Below are 26717 nucleotides of genomic sequence, written 5' to 3'. Positions count from 1 at the left end.
AAGTTAAAATAACAAAACTTTTCAATTTGTAGGATTAGATTTCAATCGAACCATTTTTATCAAGATTCGAGCGCTACTAAAATTGCTAGGGTCTTATCAATTTCGAACAATTTCCCCTACGAAAATTTTTTATTAGAAATAGCGAAATCTGACAATATTCATACGAGAATCCTATTAAAATTTCTGCACTTAAAAATTATAATAACACTTTAAATGAATGTAATGTTAATGTAAACACACTATCTTCAAAAATTTCAGCCATATTGATTCAATATTTACAAAGAAAATTGAAAAAAACTGTTTTTAACATAGCAGAAAAACTTTTTGCTTGAATAATACAATGATGATTTTTATATAGATAGGACAGTTAAAAAAAAAGTTTACCTATACTTGCGCCACTTGCGATAATTGTGTAAACGAATGGTGTTTGAATTTAAAAATCCTTCTGCTTCGAGCACGTGCTAATGCAAAAACACGTGGTTTGTTTATTTATTTATTTTGCGTTTTAAATGAAATAAGTAAATTAAATTAAATTAAATAATAAATCAAATAATAATGTGAATTAATAAATTTAAAAAAAAAATAAAGTAAAAATGAAACTTTAACAATAGCTAGTTAAAAAGATGGCAAAATTTATGACTTATTAAAAAAATAATTGCCATTTTTGCTAAATTATGTTTGAAAAAATACTCTCAAAAAGCAAACAAAAATTCTTTTCTTCAGACGTCAAAACGATTATTACATTTTATTTAAACAATTTGAAGTTTTATTAATTGAAATAACTTGCAAATAATAGATATTATCTTTAAAGATATAAGAATGTAATGTCAGTTGTGGTGGATTTTCAATCAAAAGAGTTTTATTAAAAACTGTCCATATTAGATACAATTCCCCTACTGTAAACAAGAAAAAAATTACTAGCCATTTTTGATATGTAACTTGACATCGGATTATATAACTGTAAAATATTATTAAATTAGAAAGTGTTTTGCAACATTTTTTAATGTTATTTAATGCAAAAAATATATATTTACAAAGTATAAAGCAAAATATTATTATTGAAATAATTATTCAATATTTAATAATACGTGTCTCATTGTAGAACACAAACCTTTAAAACAAGAAAAATGTATCGAATTCCAAATACTTTAAATTTTTCTATTTAATCACAATATAATCTTAATACAACTTGTGCATTATCTATAGAAAATAGTTCAAACTTCATGTTAATATCAAAAAGTGCTCAAAATTTTTTAAAATTAATACATTACTATATGTCTTTGAAAAAAAGGTGCCTCATTGTTGCGCACACTCTCATGAGTGGAAATAGAAAATTAAAAATAAAAAATTTATCTCCTGTCTGATACTGGGTATACGTTTGGTGTGTTCATTCACTAATGCCAGCTAATACACCCCCGCGCACCAAGTGGAGTGTATTAAATTTAAATAAAAATACCGGCAGCCGTGTTCACAAGCCGAGCCTATAAATCAGTGGGACAGCTAACCGAGCGGCCAACTCGGAGAATAATACCGCATATTTATGTTCTTCGTATAAAACCCCGTCCATCCACCAAACACCGATTCGCCCCTTGAACCACCATCACTACCACCCCCGTCTCTTTTTCTCCTATATATAGTCGCTTTGCTTTTCTGTCGTATCTTCCTGGCCAAAAGAGCATGTCATTCTATATATATATATATATATACCAGTCTCTGATTTCCTCCGAAACTACAGGGAAAACTCGTACACATATATATATATTTCCTGTGCCGCGACCTGTACTGTCATACAGAGGATCATTATTTTTATATATACGACAAGAGAAAAAGGCGGCAATTTATTTTTCGGGATACAGGTTTTAATGCATTTTACATTTATCTGATCCTGTGCGTGTGATTTTTGATTTCCCTCTCAAACTATATATTTTATGTGTGTTCAGATGATATATAATTTTCCCTGACCAATTTGCATTCCACAAATGAGAAAATTAATAAAATTGATATTGAAGTTGAATTTTGTTATAAAGCGATGGTATTTTGTACATATAGAATTTATCTTTTAAATTGAAAAGTATATTGAATTCAAATTGAAAATTTAAAAGCCTTCTTTCAATTCGAATGGTACTGTAATTTGAAAGCACTCGAACTTTAATTCATTGAAATGAATTTTAATAGTATAGATCGTTTAAATGAACGTACAATTTTTACAACATAAATTCATATTAAATGGAAGTGTAATTAATATAGAAATATATGCAAACTACTATATATTATAATTTAAGTACAGATTTATTTATTTTCTCTTTTCTTTTTTTTTTTGCCACAATTAAAGATTTAAAATGAAAATTTAGCTCTTTAAAAATTAATCTGTTTAGAAAGAATACTCTAATTTAAAAATTATTTTAAAAAATTAGTGAATTTTAAATTTTTAATAGTTTAAATTTTCTTTAAATTTAATATTTTCTTTATGATTAATAATTACAGAGATTTTCGAGAGAGTAAGTATATTAATTATTATTATTCTAGATATGTGACTTTAAAGAATATTCAGCCAACAATCAACGATAAATTGTATTTCCCTTAGATTTATGCAAATTGTGGGGCTGGGTGCGGCATCAGGTTAGGATACATATATGACCGGTACCAGTAATGAGAACGAAGACAGGATAAATCATTCTTTCCTCTGAGAGGATAATCATAATCCTGCCTCAATCTTGTCATCCAATGTCCCACATCCTTTTACAAAATCCTCTTTATTCTTTAAGCATTATTTTTTTAAATTCATTTTTGATTTTTCGTAATCATTGCATTCTATTCATCAACAGTGATTTTGTCTTTTTCGTTCGAATTCAAATAAAATTATTATTATTATTATTATAGTTTTTTTTAAACAATCCTGAGCGTTTAAAAATATTCACGCAAAACAAAATCATTTAAAATCAAAATATTTTTCATTTTCTAAAAGTTTTGAATATTTATAACAGAAGAATTAGAATTAACACTGAAACCAATTTTCACACCAAAAAATATTTAACCGAATTCATATTTTACTATATAATTTCTAGTCAACCGAACTTTTATATATATTTTTATTTTTTATATTTTTTTTTATTTTTTAGCAGATTTTTTTTGTTTATCACAAAATTTTCATTGAACAGAATTTCTAATTAATTGAATTTTTATTTTATCGAATTGTTAGGAAATTCGGGAAAATACAAGTTCTCTTAAATGAAAACTTTCCTAAATGATAAATTGAATTATAATAATTAAGAATTAATAAAAAATGAGAATTCTTCTACCTAATTACTTTTTAAATTTCAATTATTGAGAATTCCGTTAAATGAAATTAATTCTGATAAATTGTATTAAATCAAAAATTCCCCTTTTCTAAAATTTTTACTAAATGAAAATTTAAAAATTTTATCAAATATAAATTCAAGAAAATACAAATTCTGTGAAATAAAAATTTCACCTGAATTAAAAGTCTATTAAATGAAAATTCGGAAAAATATAAATTCTAACTACAGATTTAATTGAATACCCGGATCAAATTACTCGACCGACGCTCGGACGCACGCTCTCATGGTAGTCGGGTAGCAGCGAGCCGCCCACAGGCTGTCACTGCTACTTGACTGGTAATAGAGCGTTCTTTCGAGCGTCGGTCGAGTTATTTGATCCGGGTATTCAATTTAATGCAAATTCGAATAATTAAAAATTCTTAAAAATGAAATCTACTATACATATAGAAAACAGTTAAATGTTCACCTTTATAAAAAATTTGACTAACAATGAAAAACTGAATAATTAGCGATTTATTATTAAATTAACATAAAATTCAAATATGAAACATTGAGTCGAAAATCGTTAAATATATAACATTGTATATTTGTGAAATAAAGTATATATTCTATTTTACGTTTTGTTATCACAGTATGCAAATAATGGAGATACTTAGGGGAAAAGTAATGACTTTTCGCCTTATTTTCCAGATCTTAAGACGCGCGAATGTTAACGACACATTCTTGTCAACCGTAACTCAACCTTTATTGGTCGATTAACGTTTCTGGGTTTGTCTCTCTTCTTTTGCTCATTTTGCCTCCTCTCTCTCTCTCTCTCTTTCTTTCTCTCTTTCGTTTGTGAGTATCGTTGAGAGGCTCGCTCGTTCATAGATAAGACCCCTTTTTTAATCTCACGTTACGGGGTGCTGATGGCGGTCGTAGAATGAGATATTTCGGAATAATGAGCGTGGGTGGGCGCGTCACCGGATAAACTGTATTTATGAGACTTGCCAACCTAGCGGCTTTCTCTCCGCGAAAATCCTTCTCTCGATCCTAGCAAATACTAATGGAACGAGAGAACTCGAATCAAGTGTCTAACGGGTGTCATCATTTTGTATTATTTTTTAATAATCTTTTACAATTATTGTTATTTTAAAGAATACAAAGGCGAAAATTATTTTATTTTAACAAAATATATTTTCAATAGACTTACGTTGGTGCCCTTCTCAGGTGATTACTTCTGTTTAAATTCGATATGAATATAAAAATATTAAAATTGATAAACTCAATTTCATAACCTTCAAATTTCATTTTTACATACATTTAAATTTTGCTTATCAAATTAAATTTTGATTTAATTAATTAAAAATATATTTTGTTGCTTTCGGGCAGTTAAACTAATTTTTTGGTTGGATTTGAACAACCAATTATTATAGCTAAAACTTTTTAAAAATAAATTTTATTATTCGTTTAATAAAATTTAAATAAATTTTTTTTCAAATTAATATTATTAGAGGGACTGATAGCAAAAGTGATTTATATAATTTGAATGGGAGTAAAAGTGGGTTAAAAGCCTTGCGAGTAAAAACGGATTAAAATATTTTGATTAATTTATCTATTTGGAAGAGAAAATGTAAAAATAGTTAAATTAATTATACACAAATAGTTAAAGTACCTAATGTGTAGATTTAAATGATAGGCAGCAGTTTCATATTTCGATTCTATACAATTTATTTGTAAATAAATAAATACCTATAGTTTTAGAATGAGAATGAAAATTTTAATGATGGTTTTTTGTTTGAATGGTTGCAAATCTAAAATCTGATTAAAGTTAGTATTTCGAGAGACAAAAAGATTTGTTTTATTTATCCCTGCTGGTAGAGTTTCGAGCACCCAGTATTCACGAATACATTGCATCAATACGTTTGCCAGGACCAATCAGGTTGATTGCGATTGAGAGGGGCCGTGGAAATTTATATTGGTTTTTGGCAAATTGTTTCCCTCATGGGAGGCTCGGTAGCAAGAGCCGAATACCTTTCTATTGGTTTTTAATGAATTCACTAAAAAAAATAATAGATGGAAATAAAATCCGTGCAAACTCTCTCTCTCTCTCTCTCTCTCTTTTGCTCTGTATTTAAACTGTATAGTTCAGACCCTTTCGTCAATGTACACAACTGAAAAGTTATCCATGCTTTTAAAACTTTAAAAACAACTTTCACAACTTTTAGTCGTGACCAAATATATTGTTTGTTTCATTTTGGTTAAGTTCACAACGTTGATGATCAATGTGATTTTTAAAGAAAATCAATTTTAGATAAAAATTTTCAAAAAAATTTTGTTGTTATAAAAATGTTTTTAAATTATTTATTATTTACACAAATGTAAGAAATTTCATGAAAAATTAATTTAAAGAAAAAATTCTATTGAAAATGTTTAAAATTTTAATTATAGATTTTTTTAATTAGTGAAAGGTCAGTAAAAAAAAGTTATTATATTCATTTAAAAATATTTCCTTCTCAAAAAGCTTTGAGAAGTTAATTCGAGGGGGGTAAATTTACCTCGAAATTGAAGCACGTGTTTATGGCACCGAAGACCAGAGCTGACAACCTCCAATAACTCAAGCAGCCGCCCCAATTGCAAGGCTTTGGCACTGCATTGACAGATGTATACACGCCCACTCGTGTCGCCCAACGAAATTAAATATGTGGTTGATTCAACCACGAACTGTCGAGGTCCTTTGATTCTCGGGGATTACGAAGAAAGTGGTGGTAAGCGAGAAAAAACGCGACTAAAAATGAAAAAAAAAAACCCACCACAATCTCAAATTGATTTCTAAATATATAACGCTATAAGGTTATTCATGACAAAAAGAAAGGAACGATAAAAACCCTTTACATTTATATATTTTCTATTTTGCAATATTTCTCCAGGTATATTCATTGAATTAGAAATTTTAAAATTTCTCTTTTTCATTTACCATTAAATTGTTTAATATACCTAATTAAAAGAAAAAAATAAACAAAAATTTTACCATCTCTTGCATTTAGCGATGTTTTTAGAGTCGTTGATCAGTGACCGAGAAAATCCCCGAGTAATAACAAGTTTCAAGTAAATTCAATGATTTTACAAAAATTGTCCGCCATATTAGATAAGCCATTTTGAATTTTGAAAATCTGTCATTAGATTCGTAATCACTGTATGAAAAATCTTCTGAGTATCTAACAAATTTTTAGAGAAATGTATTCGTAATCAGCGATCACGAAAATTGCCAATTATCCATTTTTACAAGCTTACTCTCTAAATTTGAATCAGTGAGATTTCACTGATGAAATAGTTGGAGTTTAGCAACTGAATTACTTTAGTTAAATTTTCACTGAAATTTAGTCATATTTCACTGAAAATTAGTTGAATTCTTTACTGATTGAAAGCAGTAAAATCTGTTTTATCAATTTAATGATAATGCAGATTTGTCTGTTTCAATCAATAAAGAATTCTACTAATTTTCAGTGAAATATGACTGAATACTAATTTGAATGAGTAGATAAATGCTACCACTGAATTGTAGTAAATTTTTTTTATTTATTTATACTAATTCTTTCAAATTTAGACATTAGGTACACAGAAAATTTAAAGGCATTAAAATAAGTTGCAACGCTTATTCTTTTAATCCAATTTTGCTTATTTTAATACCAAAATGGATTAAAATAAGCAAAATTGGATTAAAATAATAAGCGTTGCAGCTTATTTTAATACCTTATAATTTTCTGTGTATATATAGTTCACTCGCAAACAATAAATAATTATTAGTTTGCAATGAGAAGAAAGCATTTAAATTCGTATATAAAAATATTTATTCGAAAAAATATTAAAAATAAAAAAAAAATTGTGAAACGTTCTAAAATATTAATCAATGATGCGACGTCATTGTTATTGGGAGGAATATCAGAAATTCCAGTCGCGTTAAGCCAGTCGCACGAGGCGCCAATCATGTCAACATTCAGGCATAGGACAAACTATATATATATATATAAGCCAGCATCGCATCAGGAAAGCTTGGTGCGATAGCAAATGGTGAAACGCGGTTTTATACTGTACGGCCAAAAGAAATAGTGATTCGGTCGAGAGCAATGCTATACCAACTCTCTCTCTATCTCTCTATTTCGCGAAACTCACCAATTATTCGGCCATTCGCTGGCAACGTGCAACAAATCTACAAGTGTTTACCCTTTTCGCCCCCGTCCATTTGCCCGTTTCAATGCAAGGTCTCGAGAGAGAGAAAGATGGAAATAGAAGAGAGAGAGAGAGAGAAAGCTGAAAGCCAGAAAATCGCTGATTTCTCGTAAAAATCAACCCTCTCACTGGGCTTCCATTCTCGGAACTACCGCTAATTGGACGACAATAATTATCAGCGGCTTTCAGCTTGCTGGAGTATATACCCAGAAAATCGGAGCCGATTCGATGACGCGGGTCAAGCGCGCCGTCAGCGAGAACACGAAACAGAGAGAAACGCCAAATTGAAAGACGAATGTGAACACACTATGTGTATAGACATATATATATATATATAGAGTATGTGTACATATACACTGAAATTGACGAAAAAAAAATAAAATAAAGAAAAGGCACTGAAAATACTCGTCAATTGATGTAATTTTGATTCAGCATTGATAGGCGTTATTATTTTAATCGATTGCCAAATAATAGCTCATGTAGAAACTCTAATTACGTTGCCGGAGCTACTAATTAGTGTAGAGCCAGGTTGACTAGGTGTTAATTAATTACAGTCACTCTGGCGACTTTGAACCCTTATACACACACATATATATATATATATATATATATACACCTAACATGAAACGCGCTCATATACCGCTGCCTTTTTTTAATTGCTGATTGATAAATAAGTAAATTGCCGTAAGAAAAAGGTGGAAAAGCCTCCTTCGTGCTTTCGTGAGTCTTTACGCTCGTTGGTCAAAAAAAAGATTATACCATATCTGAGAATGCGCATAGCGCAATTTTCACAACTCTCAAGAAAGCAAAAGAGAATTATTTTATTTTTCTTCACACATTTTTTTTCTGATTTATCTCAAAAGCACTGCAAAAAGATGTATCTTATTATAAGACACATTGGAAGCCAATTACCAAAAGAATTTTCCTATCTTAAGAAATTAATGCATTTTAAGATGATTTTGATAACTTAGAAGCAAGTTGTAAAAAACATCTTAAAAAGGCGACTAAAATATCTTTAAATAAGATACTTCTTTTTGCAGTGAGGTTTTTTGGATTTTTTCTGGAAAATTTTCGGAAATTCTAATAAGTAACTTTTACAGAAAAAATCCGGAAACCACTATATCAGAAATTGGGTTCTATGTTGGCTCATTTTGAACCGCAGTACAAATGAGTCTAGGTTTTTACTGTGTTTAGTTAAATCCAATCACTATTATATAATTGTGAAAAGCAATTTTTGTTAGCTGATACAACTAATAATTAGTTTTCACAACTAACATATTTGCTGCGAAATTTAAGTATAATTTTAATCAAGTATTTAGACCGAATTTAAAGAGGTGTGTGAATTTTCTATAATTCACTAATATATGTACTTGATTGACATAAATTTTATTAGTCATCATATGACCTAATTCTTATTTGTCATAATTCTTTATCCAGTCTAATTATTATTATAGGATATAACTTTCGTTTAACCTAATTCTCATGTAGCCTATAATCTACATTTGATATAATTCTTATTTTGTTTACTCTCATGCTTAGCATTCATGAACGAGTGTTAAATGAAGTTTAGACCTAATAAAATTTAGGCCAAATAAAGATTAGATTAAATGATTAAAATTGCAAATGGCCGAACAAACAATCGACAGAAAGATTTCGGCATGTTTTTTAAAAGTAGCCAAACAAAACTTATTCATAAAATTTTGATTGGTTACTTTTAAAAATCGATTGTTTGTTCGGACAAATGAAAATTATCGCAAATGTAAAAGGTTGAAAAAACCATACATAATAATGTAAATTAAATTATTATAAAATTCATCGCAATATAATGATCTTTCGCCAGAGAGATATGCTCACAACATTTGAGTGTGTATAGGTATTTCAAATTAAAAAATTCGTCACGAGAGATGCAGTCCTTAACACTTCGTCCGAACATATAACGAGCTAGGTCTTCTGCGTTGCTACACACAAGTAAGTGTGGGGTTAAAAAAATATATAGGTGGAGGAGTAGAACTCGAGATGATCTGAAGCAAAGAGCGAAAGATGGTGGAAAGAGCAGTAATGAGTAATTCTTACAAGTGACGGAACTTGTGTATATATATATATATATATATATATATATATAAAGGTATAGAACGTTGGAGAGAAAATAAAGGTGAATATAAATATACATGTATATGTATATGTGTGATTTCACTCTTGTTGACGAATATTCTCCCTCTATCCTGGTGATTAGTAATCTGTAAGCCGATTATAGGCAGCGAATGAATGCTCTCTATGTCGACTCGCGATCATCTTCACTATGGCCTAACTCAATCCAAAAGCAAACCTCTATATAGCCGCTGAGCGCAAACTCCATCCTCTGCTTCTGCACACTCTAATTCCACACGGATCCTCGACCAACCACCCATTTTGATCTCCTTATTAACCGCACCCGGTAATTGCGCAACGTATACGCGATCGGCGCGATTATTCAACGCTTCGCTGACTTCCCTCTGGTGAGATTAGTCAGATTAGTCTTCACTCGGCCCTTGATAATTGATCCCCGTTCCTACCTATGAACCATATTGTTGAGCATGGTATATATATGTATGTATATCGAGGAGTCAGACTCTCTTTGGTATAATTGCACCGATAAAAACAGATTTAAAATATGGCCAATTTTACCGCACTAATTCATATAATTATGTGAAAAATAATAATTTTATAAATTAAATGGAATTATTTTTTTGGAGATTTGAAATAATTATACAAATGAGCCAAAAGTTCAGAACGTTCATTATGTGTGAGGGAGAAGCTCTATTTTTTAAAAATAATTATAACTCTTGTAAATCAATATTGGGAATAAATTGCGCTTTTAAACAATATGGAACTTTTAACATTTGTGCAAAAAAAAAAAAACGAATCGTCTATCGCAAGAATACAAATAGAATAAATTTTTAAAAGCGCACTTGACGTAAAATGCAATATTCTGATTTTATTGCTCGAAGCACGTAATTTACTTCTTGAGAGTCAGAAATAGATATCACCCTATTCTTTTCTACTATATACGACCATTACAAAACCTGTCAACTTTCACGATGAAAGTGTTTGAAGCTTATCGACAATGAGGCGAAATACTTTAAACTAAAGCCTGAGGCATCGCTCCCCGGAGACGATTCCGTGAGACTTGGAGTATGGGCTCGCACACCCGTTTTAAAGTATATCCCTGATAAAGTCAATAGACGCCATTTTGAGTCATAGTTTACGACCTATACCGGACTTCCCCTTAAATTTCACGTTCCACATACATTAACAGCATGTTATTTTTAAATCTACAATGTTAATTTTCTCGACTATTTTTCTCGCAAAATACTAAATGGATTGAGCTGAAGTTTTAAGGAAATTCCTTCACAGAGTTTATTCTGAATTCTCTTTTATATAGAAAAGACTAAAATATATGATAATTGTGATATGCTTTTTTTTACTGTTCGTTTTTAATGGGTGTTTTCGGCATTCACTCAGAGTTAACTCTAGAGTTAACAGTGGTGCTCAATGATATTATCTTTGAAAATTTATTTACCTAAATAAAATAATTGATTTTCTATTTTCATCACCCTGAGTTTGAAGTTAGTTGTCCTTGTTTGCTTACTTTTTTTTAATTTATACGTATTTTTTGTTTTTCATTTAAAAATGGAACATATTTTTGCTACCCATAAACGTGTTATTTTTTTTAAGTTTATAATTTTCAAATTTTTCATTATTTCCCTAACTTTAATTAATCTGAATTGTTTTAGAAACTATATTATTTATTTTAATTAAAGTTGTTTTTTATAAATAAAAAGTTAAAATAATTTTTAATAAAAATAAATTATTATGTTTCAATTTACACTTTACAAAACAAACAATCCGTTCACAAATTTTGTCGGCCATTAAAGGTTAGGACTGACCCTTTTTCTTTACTCTCGCAAGAAAACAGAGTTAACTCTGGGTCATCTAGTAATAAATTTTTGGGGACTTTTATGAAATCTAGAAACAAAAAATTTTATTTTAACATTACATTACTAGAATAAAAGGCCCGTTTCATATGTTGCTACAATTGCAAACCCTACGCCAATCAAAATAAATCGTCTATGCCAAATTGCCAATCAACAACGTTCACAACCAACAGACGAACTGAAAATCAAAATTTACATTTGAGCACCACTGCTAACTCTAGAGTTAACTCTGAGTGAATGCCGAAAACACCCAATGTAGATTTCACATCGAGAAATAACCTCAAATTTTTTTCAAGACAGCACAAAGAGTTCCCACTCTATAGGTACATTCGAAACATTTTGATGACGATTATTCTTTTCTATTCAAGTCGTTCTTAGTTAGCGATACTAGCGCTCTTGCGGACAAACTGTTGCAACTCAGGTGAGAGATGAATTATTACAAATGGCGGACATACGACAAAAATGAAATAAATAGTTTTTTTTTACTGTCGTTGAATATTCTATAGTTTTGCAATGATAATTAAATAAGACATCAAAAGTTCCTCATAAAGTTTTTTTTATACGACAATGAATTTAAAATAAATTCAGTTTAATTACAATTATATTACAACTTTGAATTAGACAAGTATAGATAATTGTGTCGATGCAACACACGAAAATGGATAATTAATACATTTGAAATACAATATTCATCTAGTGTGTCATAATCGGTATTTAGATTATGAAAAGGGGGTAAAAGGGGGACACACACAATTTGTGGCGCTCCCAAAACTCAATATATATATAGGACATGGTACCTTTTGTTACGGGTGGAATCGAATTCGGTCCCTGTTAGAACAGTGCCGAGAGCGTATATATATATATATATGCACACACAAAATGCGTCGTACTGTCAAGGCAGTTGACACGTCGTACCTCCCTCTGGCCATTATTTAGCCAACACCAGTACTCAGGGGGTGTACTTGGGGTGTGTTTCTCGAGAGGACGGTGAGGGAAGGCCCCAAAATAAAATGTTCGTAAATATATGCGCGGTGTGTGTGATTGACACCTACATGAACGACTCACGCTGTCACCCTTATTCACATATCACACATCATATAACTTCATTTACAATATTCTGTTTCATATATGCTTACAGGGACTAAACTTAAACTCTCAACCCTTCACGCAAGGAAGTGACAAATGTACAAGTTAATCATGGTCGATTATTTATACCAGAGCATCAATATTGGTGAGTATTCATTATTTTTTTCATTCACTTTATATATAATTATAATTAAATTTTCAATACTAATTCGTGTTATTTATTTCTACTGTAATCAAAATAAGTTTCTAAAAATATTAGACTAAACAAAGATTTTTTTTCTTAAAGTTATGAACAATTGGAATTTTTAGCTGCTTTAAATAAAAAAAAATCGGACAAGTGCGAGTTACACTCGCACTGAAATCGAGGGTTCCGTACTCGAAGCGAACTTATTTGGTATAAAAAAAAATGTTTAATAAATATGTGTTGTGTATTAAATAATATATGTGATACAAAAATGAACAATTTTTAAAAAAAATTTAAGAAAATTGTTCCTCCTTTGGTATAAAAACAAAAAAAAATTTTAAATTTGTTTTGTATTTCAAATAATATAAGTGATACAAAAAGGAACAATTTTCTTAAATTTTACAAAATTGTTCCTTTTTGTATCACTTATATTATTTGAAATACAAAACAAATTTAAAATTTTTTTTTGTTTTTATACCAAAGGAGGAACAATTTTCTTAAATTTTTTTTTAAAAATTGTTCATTTTTGTATCACATATATTATTATTTAATACACAACACATATTTTTTAAACATTTGTTTTTATACCAATAAATAAGTTCGCTTCGAGTACGGAACCCTCGATGAGGTGCGAGTGTAACTCGCACTTGTCCGATTTTTTTCTAATTTTGCGGAAAAATACATTTTTTTATTAAATTTATCATTTTTCTTCAAAAATTTGATAAAAATTGATCATCAACTCCAATCTCGCTTACATTTTTTCCCTGTATTTTTCACGCAAAAATACAGTTTTACAGCAAATGTGAACAATTTGGGTTGAATATTGTGTGCGCTAGGGAGAATAAATCATTTTTTTCGAAATTTTTGATTTTTCCTTGACAACGCTACACAGAAAAAACTTGGACTCATTTTTGTTGCAACTCATTTTCTTTTGGGTATCGAAATGAGTATGGGACAAACTTCATGTTATTCAAAATGATATTGGCTGGAATTTCAGATTTCTAAGTTGGCATCATAAGCAGAGTAATTTTGTATTTCAATTATTGTTTCTAATATTTCAACAACACCAGAAAGATTATTTTGACCAGTACGAATATTTAGAAGTTTTTAAATAAAAATTATTTATTATTATTTACGTAGATAATAATTAATTTCATAAGTTTTTAAATTTACCGCTATTATTTAAGTTGGCAGTACCGTTCCTGTTGTCAAAACACATGTTTTCATTTTTCTAACCTAAAAACATATTTCCTTTATTATTTTATTACGCGATTACAAGCAATTTTTAATCAAATATATTAAGTCTAGCGTGTTATTTACTTCTTTGTAATTATTATATTTCATGTTTTTGTGCAAAATTATTCGTTATTTCACAATATTTTTCCATTTTTCTTTTTCTCAAAATGAAACTTGCCTGTTTCATTTTGATACTTTTACCTTAGAACTCGAAATGAGACAACCAGTTTCATTTTTGTTGCGAATCAAATTGAGTATAGAATCTATACTCAATTTGAATTCAGGTTTTTTCTGTATATGTAAATTGATCGGAATCAAGTTCGCTATATTTTTCCTGTAATTTTCACGTAAAAATACGTAAGTGTACCAAATTTGAGCTCTTTATGTCAAAAGATGTGGCCGCTAGGGGGGGGGGGTACATAGTCATTTTTAGGCATTTTTCGTAAAAATTCATGGTATTTCCTTGACAACGCTACACGGAGAGAAATATCATACTATATGTACATGGAGGACTGTTACTGTTTTCACAAAATACTATTTGATGTAAGAATCGTTTATCACGCAAGATATTTTTTCATGAAATCATGTGTTAATAGCACGAGTTAACCTGATGTGAAATTAAAAAGACATGTGTACTATAAACGCTCAAGAAACATGAAAAAATCGCTTCCCTTTTCTCTATATAAAGTTGGCTTGAAATCCATGCGCTTTTTGGATGGATTTCTTGCAAATGGGACTGGACCCGTGAACCGGGAGTGACGCTTGCGCAGTTCATATGTATCTCCGTTGCAAGAAATCCATCCAAAAAGCGCATAGATTTCAAGCGAATTTCGTATAGTGTGGTGGGGAGCATTTACGGTATGAACTTTTGAAGCAAAGATAGCATATGTTCTCAACTTTTCTTGCATAGATATCTACGATACTGTAAACGCATGAATTTGCTGTAACAAACGCACGTAACAGCTGATGCGATTAACGAGTGATACAGCTCATGCGTTATTCGCTTGATATTTCTCTCCGTGTATGTTAATCAATTCCAATCAAGTTCGCTATATTTTTCCTGTAATCTACACGCGAAAATACATATGTGTACTAATTTTCAGCCCTCCAGATAAATTTGTGTGGCCGCTAGGGGGGGGGTACACGATTTCAAAAAAACCGATATTAATAGGGTTCCGAACCGAGTACGGAACCCTAAAAAGAACTTTTCTTGAGACGCAGTTAACAAAAAAAGGATTTTCTCCTATAAAAATTAACTGCAACAATAATTTTATCCTAGTTGAGGGCGGTCTATGTAAATAAGTATTAGTTAAAATTACCCGCAACAAAATTTATCCATCGTTTTTTCTGTGAACGGTTTAAGACTCTGTTTTTACTGCTCTCTAAATTTGAATTAGTAAAAAGTGAGCTATTAATTCACATTAGTAAGAATTTTTACTAATTTTTAGTAAAATATTACTATTTGATTTTGTAGTTTTAAATTTTTTAGTAAAATTTTAGTAAAAAGTGTCTAAAAAATAGTAGCTCACTTTCCACTAATTCAGATTTAGGGCCAGTTTCACCAACTCCGGTTAAAAGTAAATCTGCGATAAAAGACAATTTAACCGGCCACGAGTGGTCAGTTAGGGATTTAATCGCTGATTAACTTTTAACCGGTAATGGTGAAACTGACCGTTAGAGTGTGGAATTAGTAACCGCTTTGACTAATTCTTAGTCAAAAATGACTATAATTAGTACTAATTTATTTAGTAAAGCTACTATTTCAATTAGTAAACTTTAATAAATCCCGTGCAGAAATTGACACTTTTCATCCCGATTACCGACCTGGCCCCGATCCGATTTCTTGTTCTGGCCCCGGGTTACTAAATTTCTATGAGCCCGACCAGGGCCAGATTTGGTTGCCATATTTAAAATTTTTAAAAAACTAGTGAAAACACATTTATAGCATTTTATGACATTTTTAATTCTCTAAATCTGAATTAGTAAAAATGTTTATTAATTTGAATTAGTGACTCGCTTTTTGCTTATGAATTAGAAAAATTTTACTAATTATTTGTAACTTTTACTAACAGTTAGTAAAATTTAACTAATTCTAAAGCAAAAAGTGAGTCTCTTAAATTTTACTAATTGTTAGTAAAAGTTACTAATAATTAGTAAAATTTTACTAATTCATAAGCAAAAAGTGAGTTACTAATTTAAATTAGTAAACATTTTTACTAATTTAGATTTAGAGAGTAAACGAAACAATTATTCAAATAATTTTTTTCAACTTTTATTTCATTTTCATTTTATAAGGTGTTTTTTTAAATGCAGATTCATTAAAATAAAATAATATTGATTAATTTTATTGTTTTATTTATCAATTAGAAATAAATAATTATAATTTATTGAAAATTACAATTACTATAAGATAGGGCTAATTGCCATGGCCCAGGTCAGGTCCCGAACAGGATTCCAGATCGGACAAATTGGCATGGCCCCGGTCGGGTTTCCTGTTTCTTTTCGATCGGGCCTAGATCAGGTTGCCAGATCTGACCCCGGTAGTGCCTGGTCTGGGCCCGACTAGGGCCCGGTCAAATTTTTTGCACGGGATAAATAAATAATTTTCTACTATGAATTAGGAAGTCATTTTTGACTGAAAATTAGTCAAATCGGTTACTAATTCATTTAATGAACAAATCAGCGCAGTTGAATTAGTCAAAAGTGATTTATTTAGATTTAGAGAGTACACCCAGGGAAATATTTTATTTGCATTTATTTGAGACAAATAATATTTATTTGAATTAAATAAAAATATATAAGTCAATAATAATAATAATAATAATAATTTATTGAACTCAACATTCTCATGAAAGCACTTGATTATAAAAGTAGTGATGAGGAACACTCTACTGACAAGGGGGAAAATGTTAGGCATATCTTTGCGACACGACTATATGCACCGATAACGAATAAAAACAATTCTGTTAATTCGCACACCCCTGCAATTTTGGATCCCCATCAGACCTGGGCAAGTTGATACAGTGGTACATATATATATATATATATATATATATATATATAGTTGAGTATCAATATCTCGATAAAATCTCGATATATATAATAAATCGGATTATGTGGACGAAGGGATGCAACACGGGCATGAAGGTAGCATATGCTATATCAGAGTAGCATATTGGGAGATAGGAGTGAAAAAAAAAGAAGAAGGGAACCTACCCTCGAGAATGATTCTCGTGGCCTGGGGGCAGCCACACGTTACGGTGTTCTAATGCCTTCCCACAGTGGGATAGTTAGAATATCATCCTACAGTAGACTTTGGGTAAATTCTCTCCCATCCCCTCGTTTACAATTTGCACTCTCTCTTTCTCCCTATTATTCGTTTCCCGCGGAAGATTTCGCATCGTGTGTAACTAATTTGGATCATTAAATTTTTTTTTATTAAAACATTTTTTTCCAAGTCAATGATTATGCATTTTTGTTTTAAATTTTAATTATTAAAGTTTAAAGTATTTTATTGGAAATTATACGTATATTTTAAAAATTGTATTTATTAAAAAAAAATTATATTTACCAACTAGAAATAAAAACCAATATACATAAAACTTACCAAAAGCGTATGTACTTTACTAAATTATGCAAGAATAAATTATGATTGAAAAATTTGTGCATATTGTAAATTAGGACTGATTAGGAATTATGATTAACTCTAATAATTATAATAATTTATCTGATTTAGCGTCTTTTTCTACTTAACATTGAATTTTAGTTTTATTGAAACTTTTTGTCTTCAAATGAGTAAGATTTGTCTGGCTCAGCTTCTTTTTCTACTTGAAATTGGTGTTTTTCTACATTAACGCCTTTCTTCACTTAAATTTAAAAACAATTTTTTTTAACTAAATAAATTTCTACTACACTGCAAAAAGGGTTTGGTATTGACAACCAAACGTTTGGTTGGTATTTAAGCAACCAAATTTTTTTTATTGAATCAACAAAATTTTGGTTATCCCAATCAAAGTTTAGTTTAGTTTAGTTAGGACAACAAAAATCCTTTTTTTCTAATTTTGGTTGTGTCAAACAAATTTTGATTGAGACAATTAAAATTTTGTTGATTCAACAAAAAAATTTTGGTTGCTTAAATACCAACCAAACGTTTGGTTGTCAATACCAAACCCTTTTTTCAGTATATATTAAAAAATAACTTTTTAGTTTGTTTTCAACGAAAAGCAAATTAAAACTAACTCAATGACTTTTTTTAATTAAAATATAAATTATTGATTCTCGCTTATCATATATTTTATTCGTTTGACGATAGTTTTCACTGAAAAATTTGTCTGACGCAAAAGATTTTTTCTACTGAAAATTGAATCTTAGTTTCCTTGACACATTTTTTATTATAGTTTTATTATACAAGGAATTTTCTGACTTAATGCCTTTTTCTATTTGAAAGAATTAATTAATAATAATACAACAGAAAAACATAAGTGACTCATATTTAAATGCCACTTGCATACACTGAAAAAAATAATTATTTAATTCAAATTATCTGTTACTTGACTATTATAAAATAAATATTCCTATATTAATAATTCAATATTTCGTTGTGATTCAAATGTATGATTATTTTAAATCTCCACAAAAATAATTCCATTTCATTTATAAAATTATTATTATTTTTCACATATTAAAATAAATTAGTGCGGTAAAATTTGCCACATTCTATAAATATGTTTTTATCGGCGCAATTATTATCCATTTTGTAATGGACCAAAAAAATGTAAAATGGCGAATATTTTGAAAATTTGACCTAACTGTGAAAATGGGCTAACATCATTAAATTTAGAGTATTCGAATTAGGTTGATCTGTCAAGTTTGTTCAACAAAAAATGTTCTCGATTCGAGCACAGTGTAATAGCCAAGTAACCGATTATTTCAACCAAATTTTTTTTTATTGTATATTTTTCTGTTGAAAGAAGTTACTTGTCAAATAGTATGCAAATAATAGTTAAATATATATTTGATATAACAGTTACCTATATAATTAACATATTCTTAACTTTCTTGTTCTTTTAAATTTTTGTAATATATTTAAATTACGTGGTAGATTATAAGAAGAAAATCGAACTTGTAAATAAAGCTTATATGAAAGCGGTCATATAAAATGAAACCTTGTGTCTATATAAAGTTTCAAGAATATAATTTGTTTAAAGTACCAATATACACCTAACATTTTACTCTCAGATGAGAATAATTTTTTCCAACATACAAGTGGAATGTAAATATATATACAAAAAAAAAAGAGAAAATGTGAGATATATACATATGTTAGTTTGTTGAGGGTGAAAAACTCGGGACGTAAATCTTTTGAATGTGGATATATATATTGGAGTAGTAGAGGACTCGTTAGTAAATTAGGACCCTCTTCAATGCGAAGTAGCTCCAATCAGAAGCTACTAATAATTTCCCCCGTTATACGGCCCTCGTGCCTGCAATAATCATTCCATACGTTGAACTACTACTACCCCCATATTGCCACCACCCCACCTTCTCTACTAATCGCACACCCTGCTAAAGATTTATGCCCGAACGTGCGTGTGAGAGGGACAAGGATCCCGTCGCGTTCTGGCCCCCCCGCAGTTTCCACCGTGGGATTGGAAGGAGCGAGCAGTGCGAGTACTCTCGAGTGACTCGTACGCAATTCGTTGCTTCCGGCTTTTCGGTCCCTGTGAGAACTGCGAGGCCATACTTCTCTTTTTCTTTTTCTCTCTTTCTCTTTCTCTCTAACGAGCAAAAACAAAGGAATACCTTTCACCCTTTTACTCTTTATTCAACATATATATTCCATTTCATTCCAAATTTCATTTGATGTATGTTAAAAAAAATTTTTATGGAAAATTTTCTGTTTTCTTTTTTTTTTACTTGAACGAATTGTGTAATCAAAAACTTTTTATTAATTCGCAATTAATTTTTTGAATCTCATCTAATTAACTTCAATAGCTCGAAATTTTCTATTTACATTACTGGAATATTTCATTGAAAGATGGGAAATATTTCATTCATATTAGAGAAATATTAAAATTTCAATTTATAATAATTTTCAAATTTAGAACTAAATTTAGAAAACAAAAATACAACATATAGAACAGTATTCAAAAAATAAACAAAAATTATATAAACAAAAAATAAAAAGTATTGACTAGGTATAGTGTTGTTATTAACCACTTCATTGAGGAAAATACAACGTGAATGACCAAAAATACCTAGCAAAACCTATTCAACGAATTTTCATTAAACTTAGTATACAAGGGTTTTTGTTGTCGCAGATCACAAATATGACATTACTTTTCCGAAATTCAAAATGGCGGATCTAATATGGCGGACTTTTTTTTAAAAAACTGATCCGATTGCTGGAAAACTGTTACTCGGGGGTTTCGGGGTCACTGATTACGAATCTGTAATTAGTTTTTTGGAATTCAAAATTGCGGATCCAAAATGGCGGACATAATTTTTTTAAATTTATCAGATTTTACTAAATTTCGTTACTCGGGGGTTTTTGAAGTCGCTGATTACAAATCTGACATTAATTGTCCGAAATTCAAAGTGGGGGATTTAAATGACGGACACAATTTTTTAATGAAATTTAGTACATAAGTACTTTTAAGGTAATTAACTCTAAAGAAATACAAACGCATTTTGGTGAAAAAACTAATAACAAATTCGTAATCAGCGACCCGAAAAACACCAGAGAAACGAAATTCTGTCAAATCTGCGATAAATTTCATAAGATTAAGTCCGCCATATTGGTTCTGCCATTTTGAATTTCGGAAAACTAATTCGTAATCTCAGCGACCCCAAAAATCCGCCAAGTAACAGTTTTCGAGCAAAGTTTAAATAGTTTTTTTTTAACTAAATTTTACAATTGATTTGACGTGTTTTACATAAATGTCTAACTACTGTTTGTTAATAGGCGCCTCCTGAAACTATAAAAATTAGTTACTGCAACTTAATAAAACAGTTAATCTGACTGACAAAAAATGATTGGAAGAACTTCTTTATTTGGTTAAATTTACTGTAAATAAACCCAATCAAAAATTTACTAATGGCGCAGTACTGGCGCAGTACTGACAAGTAATGGCGCAACACTGACCGAGTACTGGCAGTTTTGTAATTTATTGTATACGAAAAGAAAGCTTTAACTGTAACAGAGATAAGTTTCATTCCAGGGTGTCGATTATGTAATTTGATTTGATTCTGACATCAAATTCAAATTTATTTTGACGTCAAAGTCAAATTTAATTCGAGAAATTCATTTTTTGATTTGATTTTGACGTCAAATTCAAATTTATTTCTACGTCAAAGTCAATTTTAATTCGAGACATTCATTTGTTCATTTAATTTTGACGTCAAATTCAAATTTATTGTTTGATTCGACTTTGACGTCGAAATAAATGTGAATTTGACGTCAAAATCAAATCAAAAAATAAATTTGAATTTGCCGTCAAAATTAAATGAACAAATGAATATCTGGAATTAAAATTGACTTTGACGTCAGAATTTTTAGTAACCCAACACAAATTAAATATTAATTAAATTAGTTAACTAACTAATTAACATTTTATTATATGAAATCGAAAAATGAATTTTTGAAAAAATTTTTTAAGAAAATAAAAGTTGTTTTTGATTTATAACAAGTGTTGTCAAGAAAATTTGTTTAAATTTTTATTTAAAAAAAATATTAATTATTTATAAACAAATTTACTTTATTTTTAGTTTCATCGTGTAAAAATTTATTTTGTTTATTGTATATCTGAAAACAATAAGAAAATCTTGCAAAATTTTTTGGAATTAATCTCAGTAAACTTTTTGTTTAAATAATTTTACCCACAGAAAAGCAAAATAAAATACATACATTTTAATTTTGAAGAATAAAATCAAGGTGAAAAAATTTTTATAAACAAAATATTTAAACAAAAAGATTCATTAGGTTCACTCTAGAACTTTTTGTAAACTAGTATTAATCAAAAAGAAAATCTATTTGAGCCAGTACTGGCTCAATATCGGCTCAGTACTGATTTTCCAGTACTGGGAGGGAGGTACTGCAACAGTACTTATACAATGAAAATACCAGTACTGGTTTAGTACAGACTGCCCAGTCTCGGCAGCCAATACTAAACTAGTATTGCGCCAGTAGTGAACTCTGGTATAATATTGCAATTTTTGGTTGGGAAGTGGTAATTTTTACTATATACTTTATAGTTTTTTTAATTTTTTCTGAGTGTAGGTATATTGTAAGAATATACAGAATGTTTATTTAAAAAAATAAATAAAATTGCACTGTTGAATCACTATATGATATCTGAGGGCGGATGGCTTCTCATATTACGCTTGGCACCATAACGGAATTGCTTTATTAGACAGTCCTCGCAGAGTCTCTCTCTCTCTCTCTCTCTCTTTCTCCTTTCCAAGTGTGGTTTGCTTGGCAAGCTGGTTGCTAACGAGACAGCTCGACACTCGAACGACCCGACCAGCTTCCCTTAGAACCAACCTATCTGCCTACCTATGGCTATTCGTGCGAGTACCGGACCTACTAAATCAAGATGTACATTGGTTACGGTGTACATGGTGGTCGGTTATGTTATCCATGCTTATGAAACATTGATTTCACGCGGCGCAGCCCGCAGTCCAACCGGCTTTGCTCTCACGTTCCTAGATACCGGGTGTTTCACAAAATGCAACTCAAAAAATTTTTTTTCAAATCTCATCATATATAAATAATTAATTAAAATTTCCCCCTGAAAAAATGAAGATTTTTATATTCTATTAAAAATTCTCTAATTAACAAATTAGGGAATAAAAATTTAGACGTAATAAATTATTATATGAATTAGGTATAATATTTTTTTGCAACACGGTGTAGAAGAAATTTCGACGTGCTCGCTCCCCTCATTTTCTCGAGAGGTTTTAGGTCATTTTAATACTAGCCAAACTCGTTAGAGGTACTATAAAACAGTCCTTGTAACCTTTTGGACTGGTTTTCAATTTTTTTTTTTTTTGTTTTTTTTTTTTTTGTTTGTTACTTTCTTGCGGAGGATATTGCTTGTTGGCTGACTGTGGTCCAGGATTAATTCGATTGTCGGTTTCGACTTCCCTCAGAATATAACACATACGGGGCTTATTTTCTTCAGTGCGGGTAAACATGTCCAATTGTCGATGCAATTGTATTTCACATAATGCCCATCATGTCCCACATGGGGTGTGTGTGTGCTCGCAAGGGTATATGGTATACATATTTTGCTTCCACCGGATCATTTCTCAAATGCAATTGAGAAGCAATTTTGTCGCTAATTTTGAAAGAATGTATACTTAATTTTTGAAAAATATATGAACCCGGTAATAATATGTATATAATTCATTTATAAGTAGATTCTATTGTGTTTATTAAATATAGCCCATAATGTATATAAGTGAATCCATTCTTATATAATTTTTAAATATATCTAATAGCCATTGAGTTATTCTATTTGTTCTTAATTATTAGATAATGTATATTTTTTTTATTATATCAGAAATTTTGTAATACTTAATTATTAATAATTTCTATCAGTAAAAAATAATTTGAATAACAAAATTAGGATTAAATTATTAATTATTATGATTAAATAATAATTAGGATGAATTTATTGTTTTGATTTAGAAAAATAAGATTCTTGTTTCTAAATATACATTTCTCAAAATATCACAAGTGATTTTCAACCCCTATATATGTATACGTATATGGTGAAAATATGTTGTCTGATCTAGGATTAATCGAAGGGGAGGAGAGTGTAAATTTCATTTTGAATTTTGTGTAAAGGGACTGAGGGCGGTTGGGTCAAAGTTTGACAACCCTTATTGTGTTAGAGTTTTGACGCTTTATCGTGGATCGTCACAAACTATCTTGTTCAGATGGTACACATACACATCAACCGATATTGTCACTCCAGGGACGAAGTGATTAATCTTAGCCGAGGATACTACCGCCTCTTGGGTAATGATCCGTACCATACACGATAACCCATCGTCGTCCTCGAGCGACCTTTAACGTTACATATACATATATATCGAGCGTAGTGTCCTCTGTTCATCAGTTTCTTCAAAAACCTGTTAGACAACCCAAAAAAAACAAAAAAAAATAAATAACGGTTAAAAAGAAAAAAAAAACAGTAAAAAGGGGGCCATAATATAATAACTGACTATTACTTGATTAACCACGCTGTATAATGATGATGGACCGATAATTTTTCCTTGAAGAGTAAAAGAGTCACGGAGGACCAATAACTTTTTTCTGACTGGACCCGAGACGAAATTTTGATTCTCTTTTGATTTTCTTGGTGCATATAGAAATGACATGTGTGGGAATCTGACGAGTTAACCAAATATAATTTTTATAAAATATTATAAATTAATTTATAAATATAGGTGATTCTCCGCGTAGCGCACAACGTGTGATTACAACAAGATTTCAACAACTTGTGATTACAAACAAAAACCAATAGTTACTTTTGTATTTAACATTATAATTTTTCATGAAAAGGGGTTTTTAAGGCTGAAAACGTCAAAATTTCACCTGTCCCCACAGGATGTTTAAACAAAAAAGTTAATATTTTTAGCAATTTGCACTAATAAATACAATTTCTATTGCTATTTTAGTATTGTATATTGTAGTGGAATTGAATAAAAAAAAACGTTTGATCAAAAAAATAATAATTTCCTTTTTTTTTATATTTATACTTGACTGCACTTTTGTGTGTTATTCTGCGTTTTATTATTAAACATTGAATTATTTAAATAAAAGTCAAATGTTAATATAGTTCTACATCAGTAATAGCAAAAGTTATATTCCTTAAGTTGATCCATGAAGAAAATAATCAATTTTCTAATTGATTTATCCTTTTTTTGCACATTTTAAGATTCAAATTTGTACAGGGTATCACAAAATCGTCTCCACCGACCCTTCAATATTTTTTAAAAAAATAGAATATAATTAAATAATAAAGGTTAAATAAAGTGTAGTTATATTATTTTAGTCTATATATATGTGAAACATATGAAACCGATTAAAAGTAAATGATAATTTTCTCAAAAAAAAAAAAAAAAAAAATTATTAACGCCAGTTCCACCGACTCCAGCGTCTCCACCCGCCACAGAATTTCAACCGTCATACTAGTGCAAGTTTAATACACAATGAAACAAACGAAATTAAAAATATTTATTATAAACTATCATAGCTCCAGTAAGTTAACTATAACTTACCAAATAAATTTCTATAAATTACCGTATAAATTTCCATAAATTACCGCATAAATTTCCATATAAATTACCAAAATAAAATTTTTAATTGTCGTTCGCGCTAATATATTTTTGTAAATTACCGCGAAAATTTTCATAAATTACAGAAAATAAAATTTTTAATTGCGATTTATGCTTTACATATTTTTATGAATTATAACCAAAAATTTCTATAAATGACCATATAAATTTCCATAAATTACCACATAAATTTCCATAAATTACTGAAATAAAATTTGTAATTGTCATTCGCGCTATTTATGTTTTTGTAAATTACCGCGAAAATTTACGTAAATTACCAAAATTATAATTTTTAATTGTGATTTATGCTTTACATATTTTTATAAATTTTAGACAAAATTTCTATAAATTACCGCATAAATTTCCATAAATTACCTAGAAAATTTCCGTAAATTAGCGAAATAAAAATTTTTAATTGTCGTTCGCGCTATATATATTTTTGTGAAATACCCCAAAAATTCCCATAAACATTTTAAATCAAATTTCAACTATTTTATAGAATTCAACATTTCAGACACCAAATCGTGCGCTACGCGGAGAATCACCCATATATATATTAAAAAAGGATACTTTTTAAGCACTTGGAAAATGAGATGCTAAATCTTTTTTGCTTCTTCACGTTAATTTTTTTTTTCAATCATCTGTTCTTAATACAAATATGAGTCCTTTCAGTTCGTATTTTGAAATAGTTTTGAGGCAATGTGATTAAACATTTTTATGCTCAGACTTATTTTACATAAAAAACCAGAAAGTGTTCCATATGACTACATTCCCCTAATCAAAATCTTAGACCAATTAATAAATAATAATAAATTTCCCATGAGTTTAGATATGACAGAAGGTGAGGAATAAGGAGGAGAACAAGTTTGCCAATCTGAAATCTGATCTTAAAAGAGCATATATGTGTATACATATACGTATTTTCGTTTGACTTTGACGTTTTCCAGCACCCAAGCGGTGTTTGAGTTGTCCGATATCATTAGTCTCATTCGTTCACGGCCGACTCGTAAAGTCACCCTTTATTCTGCGGTCAAGGGACATTGTATGGGTCCTTTAAGAAAAGGAGTAAAAGAGCGTAACGAAATGCAGGGGGTCGTCGTGACTGCATCCTAAGGGTGACTCTCGGGAAGTTATATAATATTATTGTATATAATGTCTGACGATTCTGCTATACATATAATGTTGCTATATACCTATACGTATATGTATATATACTGCAACGCAAAAAGTCTCTCGTCGTTTACCGGGCGAACGAGTCACAATATTTATCGTGCAAATAATTAAAAACAGTTTTTTTCCCTTCCTTTACGATCGGCGGTCAGTAGATCATCGTCGTGCGGTAATCGGGTATTGTGAAAGCAAGTCGTGAATTTGCTACGCGAT

Source organism: Leptopilina boulardi, unplaced genomic scaffold, assembly GCF_019393585.1.
Source record: "Leptopilina boulardi isolate dan_hultmark-lab unplaced genomic scaffold, ZJU_Lbou_2.1 LbouV2_354, whole genome shotgun sequence".
In the NCBI taxonomy this organism is placed as follows: Eukaryota; Metazoa; Arthropoda; class Insecta; order Hymenoptera; family Figitidae; genus Leptopilina; species Leptopilina boulardi.
The sequence above is the reverse complement of the archived record's forward strand: the minus strand, read 5'-3'. Positions refer to the sequence as shown.